The 17,688-nt window shown below is 42.6% G+C and overlaps 1 protein-coding gene across 2 annotated transcripts in view; it reads right to left on the bottom strand.

The window, feature by feature from the left end:
• The window catches only part of Siz (Brefeldin-resistant Arf-GEF family protein schizo), a 65,239-nt gene that overhangs the window by 46,160 nt on the left and 1,391 nt on the right, over positions 1–17,688 (bottom strand). The gene's annotated exons all lie outside the window — the stretch shown is intronic.

Consider the following 17,688-nt stretch of genomic DNA (forward strand, 5'->3'; position numbering starts at 1 on the left):
CTTTTTCGACTCGCGATTTTTCTTTAACTTAACTTACGATTTTTCTTTGACTCACAAGATTTCTTTTTGACTTGTGATTTTTCTTTGACTCTCAATTTCTTTGTCGACTCGCAATTTTTCTTCGACTCACGACGATTTTTCTTTGACTCGTGATTTTTCTTTGACTCTCAATTTCCTTTTCGATTCGCGTTGATTCCTCTTTGACACGCGATTTTTCTTTGACTCGCAAGTTTTCTTTTTGACTTGTGATTTTTCTTTGACTTTCACTTTCTTTTTCGACTCGCGATTTTTCTTTAACTTACGATTTTTCTTTGACTCGCAAGTTTTCTTTTTGACTTGTGATTTTTCTTTGACTCTCAATTTCTTTTTCGATTCGCAATTTTTCTTTGACTCTCACTTTCTTTCTCGACTCGCAATTTTTCTTTGACTCTCAATTTCTTTTTCGATTCGCGTTGATTCTTCTTTGACACGCGATTATTCTTCGAATTGCGATTTTTCTTTGACTCCAAAGTTTCCTTTTTCGACTCGCGATTTTTCTTTGACTCACAACGATTCCTCTTTGACTGGCAACTCCTTTTTCGACTCGCGATTTACCTTCGACTCGCGACTTTTCTTCGACTCCGCGGTTCCCTCGTCCCCCGACTTATTCGATCGTCAGACTCGATAGTATCCCCGGCGCTCGATATTTTTTGCGTCGTTTGAAAAAGTTCCGTCGCTCAATTTGTAAAGACCGATCCGCTCTGCCGCGGTATCGAGGAGCAATCGGATCCTCGTTTCTCGGGCTCGTTAACGCGGAAAAACGACGCCGACACCGCGCGGCAGGCGTCGAACGAAACCTAGCCTCGGGGACTTTCGACACGGAGCGTGGCGTGCCAGCTCGCAAAAATTGGACCGCGCCTCTTTATTATTCGCAGAAAAAGCCTCGACAATAGCCAATCAATGGGAGACAGGATGCAGGAAATGAAGCCGACGATTGCCGCGTCCTATAAGCGACGGGTAAAAAGGAATTGCTCGAACGAAACTGTTAGAATTATACTTTGCTGCCACGGGAAGAAGAACTTTAATGTTTCTCGCTATTTGATCTTTCAATGACAATTGTTATCAATCTAAGGAGCGTATAAAATATGTCTCCTCATTCTGTATGAGGCGTCTTCGGTAACTAGCATGATTCAACTCGATAAGAAACGATAGCGATCGGAAAAATTATCTCCTGTCTTTATACAATTATTACTAGTTTTCGTTGATAACCACTACGGTGTTTTAGAGCGTAATAAGCATAAAAAAGGACTGCGTTTCGTCACCAAACCATATCGCGTGCCTCCCGAACGACGGTTCACCGGCACGGACCCGGCATTGGCAAACGGCGCGCCTTCCAAACAAGCGAAACTGCGATCCTTTTACCGAGCGTAAACCGCCGGCCCACGCGGGATTAAATGACTGTAACCGTGTAAATATCGGTGTAACCGCCGCGCGCGGATAAACCAGTTTCCCTAGCCGGTCATTGTCTCTCGCGCCTCGGAACCTGGCGTTCAAGAAACTCCAACGCTTTCCAATTAATACTGTTCCCTTTTTTTAACGTATTAACCATTATACTGGTCTCATTGTCATTTCTTTAGATAACAAATATATGCGATTTATAATATTTTAATTTATAACATTGCAATTTATAATATTAGATTTGTTCATATTTACAATAGTTCGTTCGACTGATGTTCAAAAATGGCACAGTCAATATTCTCAAAATTTGTAAATAAATAATGATAGTATTGGTAAATTCAGTTCAAGTAAGCTTAGAATAAAAGGCTTGCGTGGGTATTTTTATAATTTTATTGATTTTTCAATTGCGCTGGGTAATGAGTTAAACTTCCTGCGACTTTCATTGTAATATATGCTTGAAGTCAATATGAAAATCTCTGATTTAAATCGGAATTTATTTTGATTTGTTTAATAGTTCTAGTGTTAATCCTTTGCCCTTCTCGTTAAGAAGATTTTAAATATAATATACTTGAAATATAATTTAATTTTACTTTCTTAAATATTAGATACCTTTCGCGATAAATAAAGTAAATAAAATAGATAAAATAAATATTAAATAAATATAGTGCAAATAAATACAGTATAGCTAAATATATAGTATTAGCTAACATTTTCCTTAATCTATCATACACACACTCTTTCACTTTGATCGTTTACTATAATAACTAATATTACAATTAAGTAAAGCACGAAACATCCGCGAAAGCCACTGTAATAACCGGTCGCGCCTAAGAGGTTAATAACAAACGAGCGCTAATCCACGTAGCTGTGAAATAAGTCGTAATGCAAGGAGTTAATGGTACGCGTGTCACGCGAGCGTTCAAATTAAGAAACACACTAATATCACGTCACGTGAAATCACGATGAAAGTATGCGAAATTCACAGAACAGCGAGCCTGCCACCATATACTATATATTCTTGTAAAACTGTTAAAATCAGATCACGTCGCGTTGTTTATATCAAATCCACCGGAAATTTCTGTGCAATAAAATGATTTCAAGTTTCAATACCTACACACATATTCACTTTAAACATATATTTATCGAAAATAGTATTCACAAATTGCCATCAAAAATTTCGAACTAACAAGAGATCATAAGTAACAACGAAAACTATATTGTGCAATAAATATTATTTCACTTTATACAAATTACTATTTCACTTTATACAAATTACTATTTCACTTTATACAAATTACTATTTAACGTAACAAATTACTATTTAACTTAACAAATTACTATTCATCTCAACAAATTTACTATTTTCTTCCACCTCACGATTAAACAAAACTTTCCAATAGATCTAATTTATCGTCACGCGTGAACAGATTTCAATTATTATTTTTCCCATAATCGAACACGATTCTACATATCGCGACATTAATATATTTCTACCTTCGGCTTCGTTTACAAAGCAAAGACCGACTCTCGGACACGATTGTTTGATTTTTCCTTCGTCGGCGACCCTCCCGGAGCCACTTCCTAGTGTACCGAAGGAAACGACTCCGCGGAAAATTAACATCCAGAACTCGAGGAGCGGCCACGATTGGATCAGAGATCGCGCGCTGGCAAGCGCGCTGGGGTGTCCACATCAACATGCAAAGAATCTCGGCGCGGGTTGCGGCCGAGCCGAGGGAAGCAGAGGGAGAGCATAGGGTGGAAAGAGAGAGAGAGAGAGAAAAAGAGAGAGAGAAAGAGAGAGAGAGAGAGAGAGAGAGAGAGAGAGAGAGAGAGGCAGAGGAAAGATAGCAGAGGTAGAAGAGGGTCGACAGTTGATCCTCGCACAGACAGAGAGAAGTGGTCGGAGAGACAGAGAAACACGAAAAAACGTTTCGTGGAAGCTATACACACAGCTTCCTCGGATGCGTACGTACGTGATGCTCCGTCGGGAGATGGAAGGAGGGGCCGCCGGTGCACGCCTACGCCTACGCCTATCCGCACGTGCGAGTTGCCGCGCGTGTGAGCGAGAGAGGCTTGCAGGTGTGCCTCGTCGTGTGTGCACAGGTGTGCCTCATGAGTAGTCCGCGTCGACCGCGAGCGAACGAGACCGAGCGAGTGAAAGAGAGAGAGAGAGAAAGAGAGTGAGAGAGAGAGAGAGAGAGAGAGAAAGAAAGAGGGAGATAGACGAATAAGAGAGCTCGAGTGCTCTCGCGAGCCTTCTACTCGACCGAGACGAGACCAGGCCAGACGCGACGCGCGCCCGAGAAAAGGGACAAGACAGAGAAATGGACGCCGAGAGTATATTAGAGAACCGAGATGGCTGTGAATGGCGAGAACCAGCCGTCACGACACACCGGTGAATCGTTAGAGCAGCACTGGTGAAAGGGACGAGGAAGCGTCGCGACGCCCATACCCCGAGTCTGCGCCGTCGCGACGTCCCTTTGTCCCCCACGAAATTTCTCCCCTTCTGTCCATGGCGTCCACGCATCGCGGCGCGCTCGGCTCGTCTCGACTCCGACCCGACTCGATTCGATTCGATTCGGCTCGACCATGTTCTCTCTCCCCCTCTCTCTCTCTCTCTCTCTCTCTCTCTCTCTCTCTCTCTCTCTCTTCTCTTTGTTGCCATCTAGAGTGAAACCAGGACGCTCCCAGCGAAACTCGAGCGCAGCTCGTCGCAACCCGCGCTTCCAAACATGTGCTCCGTAATTTGTATCCGATACCGATATACCGACCGGGATCTATATGGCGCGCTACACGCACCCAGGTTAATCGTCGCGATCGCTGCTCTATCGGCGTTTCTCTATGGCGGAGGAACGCGCCGCGATCCGGCTCCACCGTTGGACCGCGGTATCGACGTTTCCGTTTCCGACGCGACGACGGCCCAGTGACCGGTGACCACCGGCTGACCCTATTGTGCCCCCGTACAGTGTATGTACCTGCACGAGCTTCTCTGCCGCCAGGCTAATGGAAAAACTGCTGTAACAGGAGCTGCGGCTTGCCCGAGAGGCACGGCTCCAGGCGAGTCGAGAGCGACCGAGTCACGCCCATCGTCGTAGGCCACGCCTGCTTTAAGAGAAGACCGTGCTGTGACGACGAGAGCACAGTCGTGGGAAGGCGGTTAACCTTTTAGATACTACGCGCCACTATAGTGGCTCTCGCGAATGGCTCGTGCTTTACTCAATTGTTTTATTATTTATTAAAGCAAACAATTAAAGTGAAAGTGTGTATGTACAATATATTAAGAAAAGAATGTATGTTATTAGTACAATATATAGATATCCGGAAAAAATATATATTAAGAGAAAATCGTAATTTAGTTACGAAAAACTTTATTTGCGCAAAATCCTGCCGTACCTAAAAGGTTAAATATTAGGTGTAGCGGGAAGTTTTGTCCATTCGTGAAGCGAAAGAATGTGACAAATTTTGCCAGGTTTTTAATATGTTTATTGCGTAATAGAATTTCTGTCGTTACTTATGGCGTCTAGTTAGCGTGATGAAATTTGTAGATACTATTTTTATAAATCATTACTATATAAACTATTACTATTTTTATAATATTTAAAATGGTATTATACGACGGAACTTTATGGTAAATTTAATAAATTCAGATTCGAAGGATTGGTGCATGAAATGACGAGGCGATTTGAAGACGAGATGGCTCACCTCGAGGGAATTATTAACCCTTTGCAGTGAAGTAGTAACTCTGAAGCACCAATAAAATTGTTATACCACGTTCCAAGATAATCTTTATATTATTAACCCTCTGCGGTCGCGAATGTCTACTCTCACCCACCGATTTATCTATTTTATATTCTTCATATTCAAATAAAATTAAAATACATTATATTACATATATCTAAACTTTAAAGAAGAATTCATAAAGTATGTTTTTCCTACTTAATCTTGCATATTACATATTACTGCTCGTTCAACGAAAATTACCTTCAACCAACATAACACCTGTCTATAAACAACCACAAAGGGTTAACTACATTATATTTAAAAAATAATTAAAAGTGTAATTATTCCACGAGTCGGAAAATTCAATTCCATACCCACAAAATAATCATATAAAATGGAGATAAAATAAGAAGAATTATTTCGGATTTACGGTGAAAACGGCCTCGCGTGTAAAGTGTTAAACAAACCGATCGATCCGAGCGGGGCGGCCAAAAGAGCGGCGCGATCGCGGGGCAAGTCCCGCGGCGGAATCGCGCAAATATTTACGCAGGCTCGCACACACTCGCGAATTTCGCGTGCGGCTGCATGCAGCAACCCTTTTATTCGAGTGGCTCGCGAGCAGGAGGTAGTAGGCTAGAGGCCGAAGGGATGGTACCGCCCTCGACGCGGGAGCCACGACGGCGCGCGCGTACGTGTGCGGGCCACCGCGATGTATTCCGCATACGTGCATCGGCGGGCTGCATCGGTTGCATCGCGGCTCTTATCCGGCAATCTCGAGCACTGGGTTGCAGCCGAGATTCGTTTACGGGGTAGGAAAATTCGAGAAGCATCGCGCGCGGCCGAGCCTCTTCGGTATCCCGCCGCCTGTTAACCCTTTGCGGTCCGCGCGCAGATTTCGCGGGCCGCTTATCCGCTTGTTTACTTTGAATTTCGTCGAATCCTTAATTTCCGTTGTTTTCCTTGTGAAAGGTGTTCCTATTCTGTCATTATTGTTCCAATTAAATGACATCGCACCATTGACACGTTGAATGCCACGCCAATTTTACAGGGATTGTCTGTGGCGCCACGATGAATTGTCTATTATCCGATACATATTGATGCGGCGGTCATCGGCGGCCTCCATGGCGCCACTGTGAAGTTCAGTGCCAGTCACCGGTGACCCCCGTAGCAGTCACGGTGTTGATTAATTTTTAACCGAGTTCGATGGTAGTATAGAGTCCATCGACGAACGTTCGAGCTCGTATCCGAGTCGCACTCGGCGTGTAGGACTGTTAAGGGTTAACTCGTGCACGATGCTCGGGTGGGAACGGTGAAACGATACACCGGTCCGACGGTGTTTGCCCACGTGATAACGCTATTTGTCTCGATAAACCGGCGAGAAGCGACGCGAAGCGGCGCGGAAAAAAGGTCGGCGACCCCGGGCGACTCGCGTGTCCAAAGGCATTTAAGTGCTCGCGTAATTACGCGCGCGACAGAGGGGTGCACTTCACTTTTCTCACGACCGCGCTCTGCTCCCCGGCCCGCCGCGTCCCGCCCCCCTGCGCCGCCGCATCGTCTCACCGCTCCGCACCCCTGAGCGCAGCGCGCCCGGCAAACACGTCGCATCCGAATGCAAACGCGAAAGCGAACGCTCTCACGTTTCATCTTCGTCTTGTTCTTTCAGAAATGGCTGACGTTGCGACTTGTAACCCCACCACTTTAGCGAGCTATAAATTCTGGATTGGGAACAGATGACCGTCTTTAGCTCATTCTTTGTGAAGAATTTCTGGTTAGAGAGATAAGTGATTCAAAATTGGTATAAACCTTCATAGGTTACTTTGGAAGAGGTGCGTTAAGTCAGCTTTTATTGTTTTGAGGAAATTAGGCATATTAATAAATTCAAAAGTGGAAGTGGATTATATTATAAGTCAATTATAAGTTCATCATAATGTATAATATAACAGATTGCATTATAATGTAATTATCGACTTATAATATAATTAATTTATACTTTTGGACTTACTAATATGAATAATTATTATATAAGTAAATTATAATATATTCTATAATAAATCGTATTATGTCGACTTATATATTAATCGCCTTATATAGTATACTTCATTACATTATACTACATTATACATGTATATAATTTACTATATTATATAAGTCAATTCAAAAGATAAGTTAATCACGTTAAGTTCGACAATGTTTCAACTAATTTATCACTGTATAATTTGATAATATAAATCTCTTTTAATTTAACATATATATCTACGAGCTACAAATGTGCTCACATATTAATGAAAAATTAAATATCACTTGAACCACGTTTCTATTTTAATTATACGCGCGTCGACGTTTCTAAGATATCAAATATCAACCAATCATAAATAAAAAGTTTGCGCTAAATTAATTACAAATTTGGTGATATCACGTTTGAAAAAATGGGCGTACCCTATCAATAAACGATCCAATTAACATCGACAGGCAGAAGATACAAAACATGGTCCAGTGGGAGTCGACAATGGCACTCTGGAGCGTGTATGGGATAATCAGCCGATCAGTATTCTCTCAAACAAACTATCAACGTTCCAGCTGCTGATACGACAAGTAACGCCAGTTCAATACATTTTGTTAGCAACTTTTCACCGGACTTACTTCGAAATTATCGAATTCCGGTGGCGGTCGTCCGACCAAAAATATCGCTGGACTCGGCGTAATAATAGAAGGCGATCGATCGATTGAGTTTGCAAGCGGCCGGAACTGGACTTCACCAAGAGAAGAGGGGGATAGGGGAGAGAGGATCTTGGTTGCAGCATCCCGGTTAAACATAGGTCAACGGTGAGAATGACTGGTGGCCCTTGGTTCTTTTTTCCGAGCGACTAATCCCTTCTTCCCGTCTAAGTTTAGAGCCGCTGCGCCGCAGCAGCCATCGGACAAGTGGCCCACTTAAAAGCGCACTGGAATCGAACAACTTCCACGAATTGTCTCTCTCTCTTTCTCCCTCGTGCCGCGGGCCACTTCACTTTTTTCCGACTCGGAAGTCCCTTGGTAAATAAAAACATCTCTGACCGAGGAGGGACACGGAATCGCTCGTCGCTCGCTACTTTTTTCTCGCTACATGTGCACCGATGAGGTCCTTTTATTTATTTTGAAATTGTATACAATGGGCTCAGCTTTCTAGCCGCTAAATTAATTTGGAAGACACGTCTAAGCTTACAAAGGGAAGTTTCCGGTTGCAAAATTAATTTGGAGACGCGTCTAAGATTACAAAGAGAAGCTCGTAATTACAAAATTAATTTGGAGACACGTCCAAGTTTGCAAGAGTTCAGTTTTATTTTAATTTAACCCTTTGCACTCCGCGTCGTCGTGGAAGTTACCAGCACTTACGAACCTTTATATTATATAGTAATATAGCAATTTATAAATATAGCAATTGGCGGATAAAATAATTTAATAGCGTTAAAACTAAGTGAGATATTACAATAATATTCGATCCATATGAATTCGTGGACATTTTTATTCCTGAAATATTGCGAATAGCTTATTTATTGTTCAGTCTATTGTTTAAAGAAACGCAAATTCCTCTGAAAAGTTGCACTGTAATAAATTAATTCCCCATACTAGCTAATAAATCAGTGATATTAACAAAGAGTTAATAGTTAGATGTATCGGAATCGTTGCTAATAATTTTCTGTGCATTATTTTAAAATATAAATCCTAATTTAAAAAAGGAAAATCGAATCTATATAATAATATAATATTACATATAATATTATAATTCGATGTTAATTAAGTTGATACAGGCAATATGAATATATGAACAGTAAGGAACAAAATTGAGTCAAAATTTTGTGACTGGCGGTGCAAACAATTATCGAACAAATACGTGTTATACAACATCACCGAATTTATTCGTATTTAAAATACTGTTCCGAATATAACTCTATTAATTCAGCCATAAAATTCGATAATTATCCACGAAATGCATCGAGCAACGTGAAACGAAAATATTACAAATTCACATAAACTATTCTAAACATCAAGCTAAATTAGCATCGAGTGCAAAGGGTTAACAATAATAACGAGAACGATAACAAAATGTAACACGTTACTAGATACGCGGATTCCGCTACCAATCGCTTACCGCTGTCCGACGCGTGAACAGCTTATCGGCACGCTATCGCCGCGTTATCGCTGAAATCACGGCCTCCCCGAACGCTATCACGTACTCCCGAGTGGATTTTATTAATCCGTACGCCTTGCATCACGACGCGCGCTCGTGGATCGAACCCGTCGAACGACGAGAAGAACACATGCCAGCAATAAATTACCGCTCGCTCGCTCGCTCGCACTTCGAGTCGCCCCTGGAAACCCTCGATTGCAATTCACCGATTGTCGCCGACTTTGCATCCGCGGAGGACCTCACCGGCTGGCACCGTCACGGAGGTTGTTTAATCGGCGCAACAGGATCGGAATTGCGATCCAGGTGTGTGAGCGCGCGTGCGCGCGCGCGCGGAAACAACGCGCGGGTCCCGGGGCCGAGACAAAGAAACGCGCCGCCGTTCGAGTGGAAACAATTCGCGAGAGTTCGCGCCTCAAAGGGCGCGCCTGTTACAACGGAAAAGGGAGCGGAGGGAGGGCGAGACAGGGAAAGAGAGGGAGGGAGAGAAACGAGGTTAGAAGTAACCCCCATAGCCGATCGGTTAACAAAGCGTCGATATTTCCGACTGGGAGAGAGAATTATCCCGGTGATTTCACCGGCAAGCGTCGAGAACCACGTCATTACGCTTTCATTAAGGACAGACGCGGGGAACGGGCTCTCTCGGCCGGTATACGGCGCAGGTAAACTCCGCACATTCAACGACCGTCTCTCTCTCTCTCTCTCTCTCTCGCTCGCCGGTGCACCCGTTGCATTTTTATCGGGCCTGGCGCGACGGTCCTGCGATTCCGAGGCCGAGTAATCCAGTACGGGAATAATCGGATCGCCGGGACGAGATTGCTCCTCGTGATACTTTCCGACGCCACCTACCACCCCTCTGTCTACGTCGTCTTCGAGAGTTTGTCAAACCGCCCCCCGCTTTGTTTGCGAACGGTGTCACCGGCAGGAAAAAATATTCGATCGGTTCTCCTCGGGCAAATACGGTGACAGTGAAAACAGGGGGTGAGTCAACTGTTAAACACCCCCCGGGGCTGGTGACTGGTACCCTTGCACGCGTGCGCGGATTCGTCATCTGGGATTAACCCTTTGCGGTCGAGTGGCGAGCCTAAGACGCCGGGGAAAAATAATCGTGCCACGGAATAATTTTTAGCAAATTTACTTGGGTTTAGAAAATTGTTGAGAGCTGTTAACTGTTGTACAAGTCACGAAACTCGTAAATTGTGTTGTACAAGTCGATATCATAATTTATTATAATTGAAAGATAATTACGTGTTGTAGATAATTATATATTATAAGAAATTTATAAGTTATATATTATAATTATAATATACAAGTTACTTGTAATACACATTATACTATAATTAACTTACAATTGACTCATAGTATAACTAACTCACATATTTGAGTTAACTAATATATTAACCTTTAATATATTAAACAGTCTTATACGGTTTAATATAATAAACGTTCCAATCGAAGAATGCACACTATACCTTCACGAAGATAAAACGCGCCGGCATCGAGATGCAGACTACGCATAATCCCCATGACAACGGAGAGCAAGGTGCAACGTCCTGCGTCCGAAAAATGCGATAGAAAGATTGTTGCGCATTGTAGCAACATGATAGCAACCGTGCGAGCAATTATTTTGCAACGCGACGACGCTGTTTGCTCCGTGTCTCTCGTGCTCGACCGACGGGGTGATGGACGAGGGACGACGGGAAACGGGAAGGAGAGAACGGGACAAAGGGAATTAATATGAAAATTAATGTCCTCGGTCCCGTGGTGTTCCCTTCGCTTCTTCTTTTTTTCCGCGGGGAATAACTCATGCAGGAACTAACCGCGGAAAATGAAAAATTCATGAAAACACGGAGGAAAAGAGACCGGTGAAGACACAACCGGTTGTTTCCCGGCTACGGCAAGGGCGCAGCGGACCTAACCCAACCCGTCGGGAAAGACGCTGCCGCCTCGAAAAATCTGAAGCTCTTCTTGCCGGTGCCGGACCACCGCGAGACGGAACTATTTTTGGTGGCCAACCGAACGCGAGGCTTCGGAACGGAGGAAATTAAAGTGCCCTTAGAATCCGACATTAACCCCTTGCCGCGATTTAACGAGTCCGAGGCGAGGTATTTAGTAATAATTTCGTGTCTAAATGTTTGCTTTACGAAATGGAGATACCGTGGGTCTAATACAATTTTTACGCTATAAAATCTGTTTATTAATCATTTCAAAGAATTTATAATCTATTTGATTATTTTTAATATCTTGTATGGTAACTTCAAAATTATTATGCAACAATACATTCGCTCGTAAGAAATCCTGTTATTTTTAGTCAACATAAAATTCTGTTCTTTTGTCTTCAATATTTAAGTATTTCATTATTTTAATGCAGACGCGGTAAATACAACAGGAAACCGGATATACAGGGTGGTCTATGCAACTTGTACACAGTATACAGTGCATTTATTTTTATTATTCAGTGTAAAAGCAACCAACAGAAATTGTCTCGCACGAGATAGTACTTATTTAAATATTTTACAAGTTTTACAACAGTGTATGCCTGAGCAAAGTTATAAATTCAACAATTTTTAATGAAAGCAGCTCCAATAATTATGAAGTAAGCAAGGTGAAGCAGATTATTTTACCGGTGGAGGTAGGTATATAATATAATTATGTATAGTATATACAATTATCCATTTAATCGTTGGTAATAGATACGTAATATATAATATAATAAATAACGTAATTATTTAATATAATTGCATGTACATATATACATATATAATTACTTATTATATGTATTGTACTCATCGAAATGCTTCCATTAAAAATTATTCTTTACTTAGACGTACGCTATTACTAAAATTGTGAAAAATACGAATAAATTCTATCACACAATTCCCACAAGGTACTTTCTACCGCTCTTAAACCTCGATAGATTTCGTGTAACAAACATTAAGGCCAAGAAGAAGGAAAGTCGGTTCTTTTCGAACAGAAGTGGCGGAACATCGTCGCTACTGTTCCAAGATAACTCGATCGAGACGAAGAGCAGGAGTCGATCAACCACGGTCTGTGTTTCGATCGAACCGAACAAGAACACATCTGTTACGGTCTTAGGAAGCGTATATAAGCGCGCGTAGGATGCCGACCGTGCGAAACGGCAATTACTCGGGCCGATTCTGCGGAGAGACAAATCTTCTATGGGAGAGCGAGCTGCGCCCACCGTAAGCACCAAACTGCAACCCGAAAACGACATATATACATCCCGAAGAAATATGTGAAACATCTTGCGTCGACCTTTTTCCGGGCTCTCGAAATCGTAAATCACCCATTCGAACGCGGGCACGCGAGGATCCTGTAGAAAATCGGCGGCTCGTGTTACCCTGCGCCGAACCTTTTCCTTCTTTTCCAAGGAAAGACAGGACCCCCTTGCGAGCAGGTCGAACCGTCGTCTCCGTCGACCCTCGAAACGCGGTGGTCTCTCTGACCTCTTCAAAGGCTTCGTCTGTCCACCGCTTCAAACGTCTCGGCTTCTCGAATTCTTCGACTCGGTTACTCCTCGTTCGGTTCGACCGAACGATTTTATAGATCTCCTCAGACTCACGGAAAATATAAGGAAAATATTGCTACGCTGTTCGAACAGCTACAGCTTACGATGCACTTGGGTATCCCCGTGTTATCTATGCGATACTTCTGGTTAACTCTCGAGCGAAAAACTGTTCCAACTTCTGCTTAACTTTTGATGTAGACTCGTGTATTTCAGCGTATATTTTAACCCACCTCGACAAGTTGAAGTTACTCGTAGTCGTACAGATTAATATTTTATTGCAACCTTTTCATTCGGTTGTCAATGCGCGTGTGTAAATAAGTGAACGAAATTTATGCAAATCGAAATGCATTGTGCTGCTGTGATTAACGTTGGCGCATTGCAATTTCTTAAAATTTATTATGGATGAATGTATTGTTTTATAATAAGTTCGAAGCTACGAAGTGAAACGATTGTATGTATTCCACCATACAATTCTTCTCAATTATTAATAAACGGATTTGATAGGGTAAAAACTGTATTAGAATCGCACGACCCACGGTATCTCCATTTCCCATGAATTATTGTTGCGATTTATGCATACAAAATTCAGTCCGCATAACAGTTATACTTTCAACAGCTCTTTAAAAATAAACAAATCGGACGGTTCAAAGATTGAATTAAAACATTATATAACAATCTCTAAAGCCAACCACATTATAACCACTCGAATACAAAGGGTTAAGAGGAAAAAAGTCCATAAAGATCTAAGAAATAAATAAACGTTAGCAACAAAATTAAAAAATAAAACGCAACTTAATTCCTAAATTAGGAGGTATAAATTAATTCTAAGTTAGGAGGTATAGTTAACACTAGATTGCCTAAGCAAGTCATTTTGACTGCTTTTCAATTTCAATTAGAAAAATAATTATGTAAATAATGACACAGCTTCTTATAATTTTGTGACTTTTTCTACAACATATAAATGCGTTTATTAATCATTGTTGTTGCCCTCCCCCCCTCCTTCATTTCCGGTATATATATATGTGTGTGTTAATAAATAGTAATAGTGTTAAATAAATCACGATTCCTTAGATACGTCATATACCAAACAGCAAAGCAGCTAACTCTAAGCGCGCGGCCTAACGCGACCCTTGTCTTCGCGTCTTCTGGAAGCAAATGCAGACTTTCCAACATTTTTGGAAGCTTGCCACATCGATCCTACTATCGACACTCCTTAAACCCTAAGGTCACGCGGCGAAACCGCCCCTAAAGGGAAACTAGCACTGCGGCAGCAGCAGCCCGATTCTTTCGTCCCGGTCGCATCCATCTTACTATCGAGTTTTCAACCGACTGGCTACTCTTTTTCGGACAGCGGGCATTATGCCGAGAGCCCTGAATACTGTATCGGCGTCCGAATCGATGCCCTCGAAGAACAGGTATCCTTGCCGGGACAACTCGGAAACAAGTTGACATTGGATGCGCTTCGTACGGACCACCGGATCGGAACGGACAAGAAGAAAAAGGGAGGAGGCGGAGTGGAGGGGAGGGGTATAAAAAAGACTCTCGCGAATCTGTGTCAAATTTCTCCGCGTTTCCAATTGCGGCAGGGCCAATTACCGACGCGGCGTGTCCCGTGTATGACATATTTGGCGCGACGCACGTGACGAGACGCAACGCGACGCGACGCAACGCAACGGAGCGCAGCGCAAAGTCGACTCTCGGGTTGCGAGCGGTTCTTAGCGCGGCGTTGACATTATGCAACCCCCCCGTGCTGGATTCTTAATATTGCTAATTGCGAATACAAAGCTGAGACTCGGGCCCGGTGTAGACGCCCGGCGGTAAGATCCGACCAATTAACGGAAAACCGCGGACGCGCTCCGCCGCGGAACGATTAATTAGTTTTGGTAGCAGCGTGCGCGCTAGCCAGACGGATTACGGTCGCATCCTGTGGGAACTAAAACCGACCGCCATTTTTTTTTCCCTTCCACAAGATACGCGCGGCCGATACGCGAGTGCCAGCGTGCCCAACCTTGCACGCTGTGAGAAACTCTCTCGCGGTGAATCGCGCGCGCGCGCGCGTTGATTCCCGATGCGCCGCGGCCGAGACGCTGCAATTTTCTTTTCTCCGCTGCAATTTTGTCTCGGATCGCGCGCGAGACCAATTGTCGCGAGATAAGATAAAGAGCACCGATAATCGTTCCAGGAAATTTAAACCACAAAGCGACATTTGGAGAACCGAATCATTATCGATCGACGGATCGAGCCTCCCGATAAATTCGGCGGCTGAAGGCGAGTTTTGTCTCGACGATCGCGAGCAGTAGAATGCGGTTTGTCCGCCGTACCTTTTCGAGGAACGCATCGATCGTCGAGTGGCCGGGCGCGACTTTCAGATAACGCGATGCGATTTAATGATCGACCCAATTCTGGCCGAACAACAACGTGCCATGAGAGAGGTTTCCTGTGTTCTCATCGTGTCGCAATAATCAATAGGAGCCGGTCGGTTGCATCAAGGTTAATTGTTTCGGAGATATATTACTCGCGGTTATTATACGCGCGATGTCTACATGTGTGGTGTGCGCGCATCGTATTCGCACCGCAATATCCGCGCGATCCATCGCGGCCCGTTCTTGTTCTGATCATCGCTGAAACAGCCGCGCGCGTTTCCCTCGTACGATTTAATTAGTAGACCGCGGATTTTTGTGCGAAGTAAAAGTCTTCTGCGCCGGCTGTTCTTTTAATAACAGCGATGATAGTAATAACTCGCCGGTTTTCACCGGACCGGCCAACTACGAATACGTCCTTACGTAAGGTAACGTAACGCAACGTAATAATTGCCAGCCAATGTTCGTCCTGGAATCCGAAGCCAACTTTCGGAAGCGGTATCGGATCTATATCGTGTCGCGTTTCAACGAAATTATTGCGACGTAACTGTTATTTCGCGGTGTTCGGATCGATGGGATTCGTCGGCGAGCTAGCACAAAGCTATCGAACGTTTCGTCTCATCGACGTAGATCGTCGTCGACGCGTTCAATTCAATTAGCCGCTGGAGGTTCACTTTCCGGGCTACGATATATGTTTCTTGGAAGCCAATGAAGCTACCAGGCGCGCTAAAGCATTCCATTACATTCGTACACGTTGAACGTGACTGATATTGGGCATCGTTACGGAACTGGCGAAAGATTCTCGAGTGAACTCTCGCGTGACCGTACAGAGCGGCCCGAAAATAGATGAAATTTATAACGCTATTCGAATTGGTCACGGGTGAAAATACATTTTCCGCATCTTAAATCAGCGAGTATACGATTCGCTATTTTCTAGGTCGTCTCTGCACGCGAACGCCGAACCGCTTAACTGCGATTAGGGATTCGGTTTTCCTACGCCGCGGGAGAAAACAATAATAATCGTCGGCGAAGAAATGCTTTTAACACCGTTTCTACCGCGATTTTATTTATACCTATTTGAAATAAATAATTGTCGGAATTTCAAGTTATCAGTTAAATGTAAATAATTTGTGTAATATATTTATTGATGCATTGAGGGGTATTTGTTGGAGAATATTTGATAAGGTTGTAAATTCTGGCTTAATTCGTCAATCTATAAAATATGAATGTAATCGAATAAGTTCTACCTCGATAGGAACAATAATAAAGAAATATTATCTTCTTCATTTTTCTATTTTCATTAAAAAGATAATCAAAGATAGTAATATTAACATAATTCCTTTCTCTATGATATCGCGCTATGATATAATAAATATCTACGTTATTCATATCTTAAATTGAAATTAAATTGCATCCATCTGCAACTAATAATTAAACATTGAAATGTTGCCATATAATAAATATAAATTTTCTGTCTGTCTTAGGAATTTATTAGTAACAAACAAATGGTAACCCGCGTAGCTGTAAAACAGTCGTAGTGCAAAGAATTAACGATAATCACAAAAACGGCATTGTAATAAAATTCTTTCCTTATTCAATATCACAGTCTTTATAAAATCACTAGTGTCTCTACACTGATTTTTATAGATGCATATCTATAAAAACAAAACCTATGCGTATCGGACTCGCTACCAGAATTGGAGAACAAAAGGCGTTATTTAATATTTTTAAAACTAGTCATTGCGGCGATATGCACTGAACTGCAACATGCCGGAAAATAAGCGAATATCAAAATTATGCAATAGGGACTCTAAAATAGGGATTCTCTAATGTAATTAAAATCGACATTCTGCCGCAAAATGGTGTCGACATTTAAATATATAATCATTTAAAATTAAACATTATTATAAAATTCTTAAAATGTCAAGAGACATCCCATAATAGAAAAAAGTATACCGCGTGCACATTTTTAGTACCAGAATGAGCTAGAAAAAAAGTGATATCACTGAATTCGTTTAACAACTATTATCGAACTATTATTCGTTTATCAACAAATTAGTTGTGGAGAAACTTGGAGAATAATTTGAAGTGAAAATTTGGAAAGTGTCTTTCGACAGCGCTCGATAGAAATAGTGTTAACAACGGCGAAGGAATGGCTCGGACATATCAGTTGGTATGCGTTTCCACGTTTCGTTGATAGGCGTATTCGCGATACAATGGGAACAATAAAGGCAAATTGTAACGCGACGAAACCTTCACCCACGCCTGTTCTATGCGTGTGCGTGGATCTATTACCGTCGCATCAACATTGGCATCAACGTTTTTTCGTCGACGGAACTCGGTGTCATTGAGCTGACAGCTAGTCGCAATCGCCAGTACTGAATAACGATGCGCGGACAAATTATTGTGAAACAAAGGAAACCCGTTCTCTGCAATTCTTTGGAAAATTTTGAAAAGTGTCTTACACGTGTTTCGAA

Source organism: Augochlora pura, chromosome 5 (genome assembly GCF_028453695.1).
Source record: "Augochlora pura isolate Apur16 chromosome 5, APUR_v2.2.1, whole genome shotgun sequence".
In the NCBI taxonomy this organism is placed as follows: Eukaryota; Metazoa; Arthropoda; class Insecta; order Hymenoptera; family Halictidae; genus Augochlora; species Augochlora pura.